Source organism: Pristiophorus japonicus, chromosome 8, assembly GCF_044704955.1.
Source record: "Pristiophorus japonicus isolate sPriJap1 chromosome 8, sPriJap1.hap1, whole genome shotgun sequence".
Taxonomy (NCBI): domain Eukaryota; kingdom Metazoa; phylum Chordata; class Chondrichthyes; family Pristiophoridae; genus Pristiophorus; species Pristiophorus japonicus.
The window spans coordinates 133,883,407-133,898,830 of NC_091984.1; the positions used below are offsets into that span (position 1 = coordinate 133,883,407).

Sequence of the window (15,424 nt, forward strand, 5' to 3'; positions counted from 1 at the left end):
CTCCCCTTCCCACATCACCCTCCTGGGCAAGCTCAGGAGATGCAACATCTGTCCTTTTACGTCCTCTCTTCCCACTGTCCAGGGCCCCAATCACTCCTTCCAGGTGAAACAGCGATTTACTTGTACTTATTGCCATTTAGTATACTGTATCCGCTGCTCGCGATGCGGTATCCTCTACATTGAGGAGACCAAATGCAGATTGCTTTGCGTAACATCTCCATTCAGTCCATAAGTGTGACCCCGAGTTTCCGGTCACTTCATTCTCCGTTCCACCCCCACTCTGACCTCTCTGTCCTCGGTCTCTTGCACTGTTCCGAACGAAGCTCAATGTAAGCTTGAGGAACAGCACCTCATTTTTCAATTCGTCAATTTACAGCCTACTGGACTCAACATCGAGTTCAACAATTTCAGACCATAACCTTTGCTCCTATTTTCTCTTTTCATGTGGCAGCTGTTGATGATTCTGCTATTCCCATTTACACCTCATCTAGACTCATCTTTTGTTCCTTAATTTGTTCCATTACCATCTCCTTTTGTCTTGTAACAACATCTCCCTTGTCTTTTAATCTCTCCTGCCTTCCACCTTATCACAGACTTTCCCTTTTGTTCTTTCCTCCCCTCCCCCTTTCCTTACCCCTGCAGTTGCTTAAAAATCCGTTACATCTCTTAACTTTTTCCAGTTCTGATGAATGGTCATCAACCTGAAACATAAGAACATAAGAAGTAGGAGCAGGAGTAGGTCATCTGGCCTCTCAAGCCTGCTCCGCCATTTTCTAAGATCATGGGTGATCTGATCATGGACTCAACTCCACTTCCCTGCCCGCTCGCTCCCCATAACCCTTTATTCCCTTATCGCTCAAAAATCTGTCTATTAAATATATTCAATGACCCAGCCTCCACAGCTCTCTGGGGCAGAGAATTCCATAGATTTACAACCCTTTGAGTGAAGAAATTCCTCCTTATCTCAGTTTTAAATGGGTGACCCTTTATTCTGAGACTATGTCCCCTAGTTTTAGTTTCCCTTATGAGTGGAAATATCCTCTCTGCATCCACCTTGTTGAGCCTCCTCATTATCTTACATATTTCGATAAGATCACCTCTCATTCATCTGAATTCCAATGAGTATAGGCCCAACCTACTCTACCTATTTTCATAAGTCAACCCCGTCATCTCCGAACTCAACCTAGTGAACCTCTCTGAACAGTGTCCATTGCAAATATATCCTTCCTTAAATACGGAGATCATAACTGTATGCAACTGTATGAGACTGAACTTCAAGTCATAGTCAACATCATCACTGACAAAGGTCCTCCACCAACCTGACCCCCACACAGCACTGCACCCGAGTCATCAAGATCCACGGCGCGGCCCTGGACAACGTGGAGCACTTTCCATACCTCGGGAGCCTATTATCAGCAAAGGCAGACATCGACGACGAGGTTCAACACCGCCTCCAGTGTGCCAGCGCTGCCTTCGGCCGCTTGAGGAAAACAGTGTTCGAAGATCAGGCCCTCAAATCTGCCATCAAGCTCATGGTCTGCAGGGCTGTAGTGATACCTGCCCTCCTGTATGGCTCAGAGATGTGGACCATATAGAGTAGACACCTCAAATCGCTGGAGACATACCACCAACGGTGTCTCTGCAAGATACTGAAAATCCCCTAGGAGGACAGACGCACCAACATTAGCGTCCTCGATCAGGTCAACACCCCCAGCATCGAAGCACTGACCACACTTGACCAGCTTCGTTGGGCGGGCCACATTGTTCGCATGCCTGACAAGACTCCCAAAGCAAGCGCTGTACTCGGAACTCCTACACGGCAAGCGAGCCCAAGGTGGATGGAGGAAAGGTTTCAAGGACACCCTCAAAGCCTCCTTGATAAATTGCAATATCCCCACCAACACCTGGGAGTCCCTGGCCAAAGACCTCCCTCGATGGAGGAGGTGCATCCGGGAGAGAGCTGAGCACCTTGAGTCTCATCGCCAAGAGCATGCAGAAAACAGGTGCAGGCAATGGAAGGAGCGTGCGGCAAACCTGTCCCACCCACCCTTTCCTTCAACCACTGTCTGTCCCACCTGTGACAGAGACTGTGGTTCCTGTATTGGACTGTTCAGTCACCTAAGAGCTCACTTTTAGAGTGGAAGCAAGTCTTCCTCGATTTCAAGGGACTGCCTGTGATATGGCCTCGCCAATACCCTGTACAGTTGTAGCAGGACTTCCCTGCTTTTATATTCCATTCCCCATGCAATAAAGGCCAACATTTCATTTGCCTTCTTGATTACTTGCTGTACCTGTATACTAACTTCTTGTGTTTCATGCACAAGGACCCCAGGTCTCCCTGTACTGCAGCACTTTGGAATTTTTCTCCATTTAAATGATAATTTGCTTTTCTATTTTTTCTGCCAAAATGGATAACCACACATTTTTCCAAATTATACGCTATCTGCCACATTTTTGCCCTGTCACTTAGCCTGTCTATATTCCTTTGCAGATTTTTTGCATCCTCCTCACAATTTACGTTCCTACTCATCTTTGTATCATCAGCAAACTTGGCTACATTACACTCGGTCCCTTCATCCAAGTCCTTAATATAGATTGTAAATAGTTGAGGCCCCAGCACCGATCCCTGCGGCGCCACACGAGCCACTGTTTGCCAACCGGAAAATGACCCATTTATCCTGACGCTCTGTATTCTTTTAGTTAGCCAATCCTCTATCCATACTAATATATTACCCCAACCCCATGAACTTTTATCTTATGCAGTAACCTTTTATGTGGCACCTTATCGAATGCCTTCTGGAAATCCAAACACACCACATCCACTGGTTCCCCCTTATCCACCCTGCTCTTTACTCCAGCGAAGAACTCCAACAAATTTGTCAAACATGATTTCCCTTTCATAAAACCATGCTGACTCTGCTCGATTGAATTATGCTTTTGCAAATGCCCATTACTGCTTCCTTTAATAATGGACTCCAACCTTTTCACATGAAAGCTGTTAGGTTAACTAGTCCAGTTTCCTTTTTGCTTGCCTCCTTTTTTAAATAGGGGCGTTAAATTTGCGTTAACTCTGTTTCTCTCTCCACAGATGCTGCTTGACCTGCTGAGTATTTTCAGCATTTTCTGTCTTTATTTCAGATCTCTGTAGAACTTTGTTCTTCACTGCTCCCAGCAAGAGCTTTCTCCAATTATTGTCACCTTCTGTTTCCTTGGCAAGCCATGTAACAAATCTGAGAGCTCAATTGCCTTGCATAAGTACACAAGTGCATTGAAGTGATGGATTGATCCTGAAGCGTTACATTACTGTAATAGTCTGAAGTTGCAGTTTTATAGGCTCATTACAATCTCGATTTCCAGCAACTGACAATGTGATAACTTAGCAACAGCAGGTAACCATGGCGACACAGTTCTCATTACCATTAATGGTGCTTGAAGTAGTAAGAAATGCAAAGTTTGACGGAGTTCATGCTGCTGTGCTGCAGTAATGCTGTAATTGTGGTCCCAAGTTTCCACACGATAAAAACGGGCGCCCCTCCGAACTGGGCGCCCGTTTTTCGCGCCGAAAACGGCACTGGAAAAAAAACGCGCAATTCTAGAGCGCCCTGCAGCTCCATGTGTGCTTGGCGCGGCGCCCAGGGGGGCGGAGCCTACCACTCGTGCCGATTTTGTAAGTGGGAGGGGGCGGGTACCATTTAAATTAGTTTTTTTCCTGCCGGCAACCCGTTCGCGCACGTGCAGTGTGATGGAAACATTGGCACGCGGCCATTTTTGTAGTTCTTTGTAGCTGTTTAATTTTTGAACATTTTTTAACAAAAGCACATTGCCCTTCCATGATCAGCACTGAGGCTTCTTGCAGCAGTGAGAAGGCTGCAGGAAGCCTCAGAAGTTGAGGCGGCCGTTTCCCAACGGCCTCCCCCCGCCCTGCCGTCAGGAATGGCTGCTCAACTTGTGAGGCTTCCTGCAGCCTTCTCACTGTCTCCTTCCCTCCCGCCCGCCCGCCGTCTGGAATGGCTTCCTCCCCCCCCCCCCCCCCCCCCGCTGCGTTCAGTCGGTCGGTCGGTCGGTCGGGCCCGCACTCCCTCCCTCGCCCGCCGTCGGGAACGGCTTCCTCCTCCCCCCCTGCCGTTGAACAAACGGCTGCCTCAAATTGTGAGGCTTCCTGCAGCATTCTCCCTGGCTGAAGCACTTTCACACAGGTAGGAAGATGGTTTATTTAATCTTTTCTTTGCTTATAAATGTTTATTCAGGTTGGATTTATTTGTAGAAGCATAAATAAGGATTTATTATAGAATTTAATGACTTCCCTTCCCCCCGCCCCCCCCCCCCCCACCTCGTTCTGGACGCCTAATTTTTAACCTGCGCCTGATTTTTTTATGTGTAGACAAGGTTTTTTCAGTTCTACAAAAATCTTCACTTGCTCCATTCTAAGTTAGTTTGGAGTACGTTTTCACTGTGGAAACTTTGAAATCAGGCGTCAGTGGCCGGACACGCCCCCTTTTGAAGAAAAAATTCTGTTCCAAAGTGAAACTGTTCAAACTGACTAGAACTACAAAAAAAAATGTGGAGAATTGCGATTTCTAAGATAGTCCGTTCTCCACCAGTTGCTCCTAAAAATCAGGCACAAATCATGCGGAAACTTGGGGCCTAAGTGTTGGTAGGCAGATGGTAGCAGGGAGAAAGCTACAATAAGCAGCTGAGCTTTGCAGGATGTATTTCTAGTTAATTTTTTAATGCCGTTTTGCATTTGGCTCCAAAGAAAACACTCTCGTTAGTGTCGGCTGTTTTATTTTTACATGTTTTTTTCCCTACCACCTTTTCTGCAGTTCTATTTCTCCATCTTAGCTAGCAAAATAGCACTGTTAGAGTTGGCACACTTGGAAAAAGATTGTGGTTTGCCCACATGTAGAAGATGTTTAATATTACAAACCTTAAAAAAATCGAGAACACCTGTGTACAGCAAATGTCATGGATCAAAGTCCTTTCTGATGACTTCATGGTTTTGTGGTCAAAATCACAGTTTGTTTTTCCTGTGGGCGAAAGTTGGAAAACCAGCACTGAATGTTTTAACTGCTGTGCTGGAACAGCTATTGAACAGCCCTCACTGATAAAAAAAAATGCTAACACACCAACAATAGCAATCTGGTTATGAACATTTGTGTAAGACAGAGCACAGCTAGAGCATTAAAAAAAAATCACACACTTAATAGGCATTAAGGGAAAATCCCAGAAGTTTTCCCTTTTGGGTTGCTACAATGGATGTCAGCTGTACACTGTGCCACTGGGGTTTACTGTGTTGGTTGTCCATTGCTCTGTATACTGCACCACTGGAGTTTACTGTGTTGCTTTCCCATTGCTCTGTACATTGTCCACTAGAGTTTTCTGTGTTGCTTTCCCATTGCTCTGTACATTGTCCACTAGAGTTTTCTGTGTTGCTTTCCCATTGCTCTGTACACTGTTTACTGGTGCTTCCTACTGATTTTGGGTGTCGAGCAGCTCCATCCACCTGAGCAGCCAGTTGTGGTTGTAATTGAACCCAGGTTTACTCAATTCTATATCCTTGTGGGTCATATTAACCCATTTCTTTATGCTGTAAAGCAACTATTTGTCAGTAAGTTGTCAGACATGCAAGGTGAACCAGCCTTGCCTCATTTACCGGATGACAATTTGTTTTAAAGTTGTAAGGATGACAAAGCTCCTCTGAGTGCAGCCTGATGAATCACTCAAAATATTGCATCAGGCTACTTTATTGATGAAGCATTAAACGCAGACTTTGATGCTGGTGTGCTTTTTTTTTTGTATTGGTACTGAAAAGAGTCTTAGAGATTGAACAGTATTTTCGATGGAGCAGAATAGGGCAAGTCATTTGAGTGTGTCCCATCACTTGTGAAATGCACAGTCACGTGTAGGATATTTGGTTCGGTTCTCAGCCACGTTGCCAGAGCATCTGAAAACTGAACATAGTCAGCAACTTTTCCTAAGAGAAGGTCGTCAATTGATTATCTTCAGTGCCCATCCATTATATCCTTTTCTATCATACATTTCTCAAAGTTTTATAAATTATTTCCTACATTTATTTATAAAGTACTGTAGAGTTTATGTAGTACAAATAAGTTTGTTTTATAATGAGGGATGGGTTACAGATCTTGAAATATAACGAATTAAACTGCTGCAATCTGGTAGTTTGGGGTCAATAGGCTAGAAAATGGATTTTTTCAACACTAAGGCAAACCATCAAGTGAGCCTTTTTTAATGACTAAAAATGCTAATGCATTTCTTATTGTAAGCATATCTGAAAAGCATGATCAGTAAGGTATCTGCGCCTCTTCGCCTGCTTCAGGTGCATTGGATTCTGAATACTACAAACGCCAAAAGACTATGTCGTGATGGGATAATTTATCCAGAAGGGGAGGGGGAGGAACAGTCAGAATGTGACTTGCCTGATTGGAACTACACTTCCTGTGTATAGGCCACCAAATAGTAGTAGTGAGGTTGGGGATAGCATCAAACAAGAAATAAGGGAGGTGTGCAATAAAGGTACAGCAGTAATCATGGGTGACTTTAATCTACATATTGATTGGGCTAACAAAGCTGGTAGCAATGCGGTGGAGGAGGATTTCCTGGAGTGTATTCGGTATGGTTTTCTAGACCAATATGTCGAGGAACCAACCAGAGAGCTGGCCATCCTAGACTGGGTGATGTGTAATGAGAAGGGACTAATTAGCAATCTTGTTGTGCGAGGCCACTTGGGGAAGAGTGACCATAATATGGTAGAATTCCTTATTAAGATGGAGAGTGATAAAGTTAATTCGGAAACTAGGGTCCTGAACTTAAAGAAAGTTAACTTCGACGGTATGAGGCTTGAATTGGCTAGAATAGACTGGCAAAGGATACTTAAGCGGTTGACGGTGGATAGACAATGGCAAACTTTTAAAGATCACATGGATGAACTTCAGCAATTGTCCATCCCCGTCTGGAGTAAAAATAAAATGGGGAAGGTGGCTCAACCATGGCTAACAAGGGAAATTAAGGATTGTGTTAAAGCCAAGGAAGAGGCTTATAAATTGGCCAAAAAAAGCAACAAACCTGGGAGAAATTTAGAATTCAACAAAGGAGGACTAAGGATTTAATTAAGAGGGGGAAAATAGAGTACGAGAGGAAGCTAGCAGGGAACATAAAAACTGACTGCAAACGCTTCTATAAATATGTGAAGAGAAAAAGATTAGTGAAGACAAACGTAGGTCCCTTGCTGTCGGATTCAGGTGAATTTATAATGGGGAACAAAGAATACTTCGGTTCTGTCTTCACGAAGGAAGACACAAATAACCTTCCGAATGTACTCTGGGACAGTGGGTCTAGTGAGAAGGAGGAACTGAAGGATATCCTTATTAGGCGGGAAATTGTGTTAGGGAAATTGATGGGATTGAAGACCAATAAATCCCCGGGGCCTGATAATCTGCATCCCAGAGTACTTAAGGAAGTGGCCCTAGAAATAGTGGATGCATTGGTGATCATTTTCCAACAGTCTATCGACTCTGGATCAGTTCCTATGGACTGGAGGGTAGCTAATGTAACAGCACTTTTTAAAAAAGGAGGGAGAGAGAAAACGGGTAATTACAGACAGGTTAGCCTGACATCAGTAGTGCGGAAAATGTTGGAATCAATTATTAAGGATGAAATAGCGGCACATTTGGAAAGCAGTGACCGGATCAGACCAAGTCAGCATGGATTTATGAAAGGGAAATCATGCTTGACGAATCTTCTGGAATTTTTTGAGGGTGTAACTCGCAGAGTGGACAAGGGAGAACCAGTGGATGTGGTGTATTTGGACTTTCAAAAGGCTTTTGACAAGGTTCCGCACAAGAGATTGGTGTGCAAAATCAAAGCGCGTGGTATTGGGGGTAATGTACTGATGTGGATAGAGAACTGGTTGGCAGACAGGAAGCAGAGAGTCGGGATAAACAGGTCCTTTTCAGAATGGCAGGCAGTGACTAGTGGGGTGCCGCAGGGCTCAGTGCTGGGACCCCAGCTCTTTACAATATACATTAACGATTTGGATGAAGGAATTGAGTGTAATATCTCCAAGTTTGCGGATGACACTAAACTGGGTGGCAGTGTGAGCTGTGAGGAGGACGCTAAGAGGCTGCAGGGTGACTTGGATAGGTTAGGTGAGTGGGCAAATGCATGGCAGATGCAGTATAATGTGGATAAATGTGAGGTTATCCATTTTGGGGGCAAAAACACAAAGGTAGAATATTATCTGAATGGCGGCAGATTATGAAAAGGGGAGGTGCAACGAGACCTGGGTGTCATGATTCATCAGTCAATGAAAGTGGGCATGCAGGTACAGCAGGTGGTAAAGAAGGCAAATGGTATGTTGGCCTTCATAGCTAGGGGATTTGAGTATAGGAGCAGGTCTTACTGCAGTTGTACGGGGCCTTGGTGAAGCCTCACCTAGAATATTGTGTTCAGTTTTGGTCTCCTAATCTGAGGAAGGACGTTCTTCCTATTGAGGGAGTGCAGCGAAGGTTCACCAGACTGATTCCAGGGATGGCTGGACTGTCATATGAGAAGAGACTGGATCAACTGGGCCTGTATTCACTGGAGTTTAGAAGGATGAGAGGGGATCCCATAGAAACGTATAAGATTCTGATGGGACTGGACAGGTTAGATGCGGGTAGATTGTTCCTGATATTGGGGAAGTCCAGAACCAGGGGACATAGCCTTAGGATAAAGGGTAGGCCATTTAGGACTGACATGAGGAGAAACTTCTTCACTCAGAGAGTTGTTAACCTGTGGAATTCCCTGCCACAGAGAGTTGTTGACACCAGTTCATTGGATATATTCATGAGGGTGTTACGGCTAAGGGGATCAAGGGGTATGGAGAAAAAGCAGGAAAGGGGTACTGAAAGAATGATCAGCAATGCTCTTACTGAATGGCGGTGCAGGATCGAAGGGCCGAATGGCCTACTCCTGCACCTATTTTCTATGTTTCTATGTTCGCTGGTGATGAAGCATTAAAAGAAAGATTTGCATTTAGAAAGCGCCTTTCACGACTTTAGGATGTTCCAAAGCGCTTTACAGCCAATGAAGTACTTTCGAAGTGTAGTCACTGTTGTAATGTCGGAAAAGCAGCAGCCAATTTGCTCACAGCAAGCTCCCACAAACGGCAATGTGATAATGACCAGATAATCTGTTTTAGTGATGCTGGTTGAGGGATAAATATTGGCCCAGGTCACCGGGGACAACACCCCCGTCTTCTTCGCAGTAGGCCGCGATGTCTTTTACATCCACCTGAGAGGGCAGATCAGGCCTCAGTTTTATGTCTCATCCAAAAAATGTCATAGCACTCGCTCAGTACTACGCTGGAGTGTCACCCCGGATTTTATGCTCAAGCCTCTGGATTGGGACTTGAGCCCACAAGCTTCAGACTCAGGCAAGAGTGCTGTCAACTGAGCCACAATTGACACTCGAGAGAAGTGTTTAGTCCGGTTAAAGGGGACACATGATGCATACAGTGGGGAGTTACCTGGATAGGGAGACCTAATCTGAAAACAAGTTACATGTTAGAACCATTTCTCACAACACTGTCAGCTTTCAGCAGGTCTCTGGATTTGGGTGTGATGACTGTGCGCACTGTGCTATGAAGTACTCATGCAGTAAGAATAACAAAACTTAAAAGTCACGATGCATGAAAAAAAAATAATTACATGTCCTCGAAGAAAACTTTGTGTGAAGCATTTCCAAAAAAGAATATTCAGTCTTTCCATTGGCCATTAAATATGGATGTTTTACCTATGGAGACTTGTGCTGAATCTTTCCAGCCCAAGGTTGTCATCATTATTGCAAAATATTAGCTGCCTTTTACATATTATGAAGACACTTGAAACCTACAAAAAAAAGTACTCTTGTAATCTTCGTCACTTTCGGCCGCCTATAGAAAAGAGTGTTCGAAGACCAGGCCCTTCGACCTACCACCAAGCTCATGGTCTCCAAGACTGTAGTAATACCCGCCCTCCTGTATGGCTCAGAGGCATGGACGATGTACAGAAAACACCTCAAGTCGCTGGAGATATATCACCAACGATGTCTCCGCAAGGTCCTGCAAATCCTTTGGGAGGATAGGCGAACCAACATCAGTGTCCTCACCCAGGCTAACGTCCCCAGCATTGAAGCACTAACCACACTCGGATCAGCTTCGCTGGGAAGGTCACTTAGTTCGCATGCCAGACACAAGACTCCCTAAGCAACTGCTCTATGCAGAGCTCCTTCATGACAACCGAGCCAAAGGTGGGCAGCGGAAACTTTACAGGGTCACCCTCAAAGCCTCTCTGGTGAAGTGCGACATCACCACTGACACCTGGGAGACCCTGGCCGAAGACTGCCCTAGGTGGAGAAAGTGCATCCGGAGGGCCTTGAGCTCTTCGAATCTCAACGCTGCGAGCGTGAAGAGGTCAGGCGCAGGCAGCAGAATGAGCGGTGGCAAATCAGTCCAAACCCCCCTTCACCAGATTAATGTCTGTCCACCTGTGACAGGGTCTGTGGCTCTCGTATTGGACTGTTCAGCCACCAAAAAACTCACTTTAGTAGTGGAAGCAAGTCTTCCTCGATTCCGAGGGACTGCCTATGAATGAATGAACTATATTTGCAGGCTGCACAATGTGATCTCTTCACTTTTCAGAGCTTTTGAGACACGGGCTGAAATATTACAGTTAAACTCGACAGATTTAATGCTAATTTGCGTTGGAGTTACTGTATACAGACAACCACTCAAGTACATAGTAAATTCATCAGCATCTGAAAAGAGTAAAGATAGGTTCCTTAGTCAGAACTTAAGATAAAGAAGGCCATTTATAGTAATCAAGTGGAATATTCTGGGAAGGACAATAGGTACAAGAGAACGCGTCAGTATACCAGTTGTCCTCCCCAGCCTGTCCTGTTCCTCCCACCACCCCAACTACTTTGTTCTGTTCAGTCCTCTTTCAATGGCATAATTACCTTCCAAAATCCCACCCTCATTTTTTTTCCCCCATGGCAACCGGTGATGATTCCGCCATTCACACCCCATCCCGACTCATCTTTTGTTTCTTAACTTGTGCCATTACCATCTCATTTTTGCTCATCATCCCTTTTGTCTCTTAAATCTCTTCTGCCTTCCACCCTATCACAGAACTTCCCTTTTATTCTCTCCTCCCCTCCCCTTTTCACTGCCCCTGCACTTGCTTAAGAATCTGTTACATCTCGAACTTTTCCAGTTCTGACGAAGGGTCATCGACCTGAAACGTTAACTCTGTTTCTCTCCACAGATGCTGCCTGACCCGCTGAGATTTCCAGCATTTTCTGTTTGTATATACTTTTCTTCCAGTTTCCTTTCTCTGGAAGATGATTCTGAATTGAGTGTTAGCTTCTGCCACTGTGAACAGTTTTGTGCCGTGACTCCACGCCTCCTCGAATTGCATAGAAACTATCCCAAACTGGTGCTTAAAAACAGCAGGGCAGAGAGACTTAAGTTATATTGGTCTAAGTTGGATTCAAGCCCATGTTCCTGCAGCAACAGGACAGTGTGCTAACTCACCATATTCCTCCCCACGTAGTTCCACATGCTTTTACCTTCCAAAGTGAAATTGTTTTCATTGTGCCTTGCTGTTGCTCATCTAAAAGACCTAATTTGTTGTATTTTTTTTAAAAAACTGTGGGACCATTGCAGCGTGATGTCTGTTAACTCTTTTGTTCATGTGGGTTGTAATTTCATTCTTAAGATTTCCAAAAATTGTAAATTAGATACATTTATTTGGAAGTTTAGAAACCAATTTGGTGCCAAGTCTTCAACTGTGATCCAGACTCGATCGAGTCTGTTTTGTGAATATCAAAAGATTACCTAATCGGAAAGCTGCTTCTGATCATTGAAACATGCTTAGTCGCCCATGTCTGTGCATAGAACCAAAGTAATCGATGTTAAATGGAGCCTTTGTCCATTAATTTCAAGGAAATAGAATAACGTCAATTCAATCTCCTTTCAACACTCAATTCATTTAATTTTGTCTGTGTGTTGAAGATATGAAGTGTTTCTGAATTGTGTAACCACGAACAAGTGCTGTTACTTAGCTCTGTTCTCTCTTACAACACTACCCCTCCCCAAGGTACAGAAAAACATAAGAAATAGAAGCAGGAGTAGGCCATACGGCCCCTCGAGCCTGCTGCACTATTTAATACGATCTTGGCTGATCCGATCATGGACTCAGGTCCACTTTCCTGCCTGCTCCCCATAACCCCTTATTCCCTTATCGGCTAAGAAACTGTCTATTTCTGTCTTAAATTTATTCAATGTCCCAGCCTCCACAGCTCTCTAAGGCAGCAAATTCCACAGATCCATAATCCTCTGAGAAAAGAAATTCCTCCTCATCTCAGTTTTAAATGAGAGGCCACTTATTCTAAGATTATGCCCCCTAGTTCTAATCTCCCCCATCAGTGGAAACATTCTCTCTGCATCCACCTTGTCAAGCCCCCTCATAATCTTATACATTTCAATAAGATCACCTCTCATTCTTCTGAATTCCAGTGAATACAGGTCCAACCTACTCCACCTTTCTTCATAAGTCAACCCCCTCATCCCTGGAATCAACCTAGTGAACCTTCTCTGAACTGCCTCCAAAGCAAGTATATCCTTTCATAAATATGGAAACCAAAACTGCACGCAGTATTCCAGGTGTGGCTTCGCCAATACCTTGCAAAACTATAGCAAGACTTCCCTGCTTTTATACTCCATCCCCTTTGCAATAAAGGCCAAGATTCCATTGGCCTACCTGATCACTTGCTGTACCTGCATACTAACCTTTTGTGTTTTACGCACAAGTATCCCCAGGTCCTGCTGTACTGCAGCACTTTGCAATCTTTCTCCATTTAAATAATAACTTGTTCTTTGATTTTTTTTTCTGCCAAAGTGCATGACCTCACACTTTCCAGCATTATACTCCATCTGCCTATTTTTTGCCCACTCACTTAGTCTGTCTATGTCCTTTTGCAGATTTTTTGTGTCCTCCTCACAGATTGCTTTTCCTCCCATCTTTGTATTGCCAGCAAACTTAGTCATAAAGCTAATGGTGACAATGTCATTGCAACACGAATTGCATGCATATAACCCTTTTAATGTAGGAAAACATCCCAAGGTGCTGCACTGAAGTGTAATCAGACAAAATTCACAGCGAGCCAAAGTGGCGGTGATCAAAAGGTTGGTGAAAGAGGTGGATTTTAAGGGGAAAGAGAAGTGGAGAGGTTTAGGGAGGCAATTCCAGACCTTAAGGCCACGATGGCTAAAGGCACAGTAGCCAATGGTGGGGTGAAGTGAGTAGGGAATGCACAAATGCAGAATTGGAGGAATGCCGAGTTCTCAGAGGGTTTTAGGGCTGGAGAAGGTTATAGAAATAGGGAAAGGCGAGGCCAAGGAGAGATTTGAGCACATGGGTAAGAATTTTAAATTGGAGGCATTGGGCGCCCACGAGCCAAAGTAGATCAGCGAGAATGGCGTTAATGGGTGACTAGGTTGGATGAGCTTAAGTTTAAGGAAGGGGGACAACAGGAGGCTAACCGGGAAAGTATAAGAATAGTAATGTTTGGAGGTAACAAAGACATGGATGAGTATGGGTGGATGTCAGCTGCCTTTGTGATGGAGAGGATATGGGGTCAGAAGTTCAGCTTGGCGTCAAATATGAGGTTGCGAGCAGTCGACTTCAAGCTGAAACCTGGAGTTTTGTGTACAGTTTTGATCTTCTTCCCTAAGGAAGGATATACTTGCCATTGAAGGAGTGCAACGAAGGTTCACCAGACTGATTCCTGGGATGGGGGGGATTGTCCTATGAGGAGACATTGAGTAGACTAAGCATATATTCTCTACAAAAATAAGAGGTGATCTCATTGAAACGTGCAAAATTCTTACAGGGCTTAACAGGGTAGATGCAGGGGGCATGTTTCCTCTGGCTTGGGGAGTCTAGTACCAGGGGTCACAATCTCAGAATAAGGAGTCGAAGAATAAGGAGTCGGCCATTTAGGACTGAGATGAGAAACTTCTTCACTCAGAGGGTGGTGAATCTTTGGAATTCTCTACCGCAGAGGGCTGTGGAGGCTCAGTCTTTGAGTATATTTAAGACAAAGATTTATAGATTTTTGGATATAAGGGAATCAAGGGCTGTGGGGATAGTGCAGGAAAGTGGAGTTGAAGTAGAAGATCAGCCATGATCTCATTGAATGGCGGAGCAGGCTCGAGGGGCCAAATGGCCTACTGTTGCTCCTAATTCTTATGTTTTTATGAGACATTGGCTAAGGAGGGAGATAGACTCAGTGACAAGGGTACAGAGTTTGTGCCAGAGGCCAAAGATGAAGGTTTGGTGTTCCCAGTGCTTAACTTGAAGAAATTGTGGCTCATTCATGATTAGATATCAGATAAGCCCAGAGGCAGTGGGAAGGATCAAAAGAGGTAGTGGAAAGCTAGAGCTGGGTGCTGTCAAAGAGTACATATGGAACCTGAGTTATGAGTTTGGATGATGTTGCGGAGGGGAAGCATGTCGGTAAGAGGAAGAGGTGGCCAAGGATTTATCTCTGGGGGACTCTCGGTGCAGGGGAAGCAAAAGAAAGCATTGTTGGAAATGCTCTGGTCACGAACAGATAGCCAAGAGTGCAACCAAGTGAGGGCAGTCCCCTACTGTTTGAAACTTAGAACATCAATGCTGGATGCTTGCTGAATTAAAGTTTGTATGTGTTGGTGGCTGTTTACAGTCAGTGGCTTGAGTGTATTTTTGTGGGGAAAGGACAATGTGAAGTTAGAGGTAGTAGGAGTGTGTGTGCGCGCACGTGTGTATTGGGCATTGACGGCTCTGAGAGGCCAGAGGGAGGTTATAAAAATCTGAGAACATGGTTCAGACCATGATATAATAATCCATAGCTAGTAATAACTTTATGTAACTGTGCTAACTTATGTAGCTGATCAGTGAAATTATTGATCCCACCCATAAAATCAATAGTTCCCAAACCTCTGTCCATTCACGACCGCTCATTGTGACGCAATGTGACCTCAAACACATGGGGCTGCAGATGAGGGTTTCAAGGTTATTAATTTGGCTGATAAATGTTAATTCTGTGTATGCTATTAAGATTTTCACTTGAATATTTTCTGTTCAATTATGTCTCTCCCCCTCTCTTCCCCCGCCCCTCCCCCCCCCCCCCCCACCAACTGAAAAGTTTAAAGTGAAGCAGGATTTGCTGGGTGGATGAGTAGCATCTGCCTCTTGTGAGCCTATGTGGCCCACACTTGGGTTCCTTTTCCATGAAGTTCCAGATTCTGGGATACTTTCTGATTAGTTTTCAGTTGAGTCTCCCATTACTTTCACGATATCATTTTCACTTTATAAATGGTTTGTAATGTAGACTCTCGCAT

The 15,424-nt window shown here is 44.5% G+C and overlaps 2 protein-coding genes across 2 annotated transcripts in view; both read left to right on the plus strand.

Moving 5' to 3' along the window:
• LOC139269165 (cyclic AMP-dependent transcription factor ATF-6 alpha-like) overlaps positions 1-15,424 on the plus strand; it is a 686,031-nt gene that overhangs the window by 81,009 nt on the left and 589,598 nt on the right. The gene's annotated exons all lie outside the window — the stretch shown is intronic.
• Positions 1-15,424, plus strand: part of LOC139268751 (cyclic AMP-dependent transcription factor ATF-6 alpha-like) — a 287,425-nt gene that overhangs the window by 19,415 nt on the left and 252,586 nt on the right. The gene's annotated exons all lie outside the window — the stretch shown is intronic.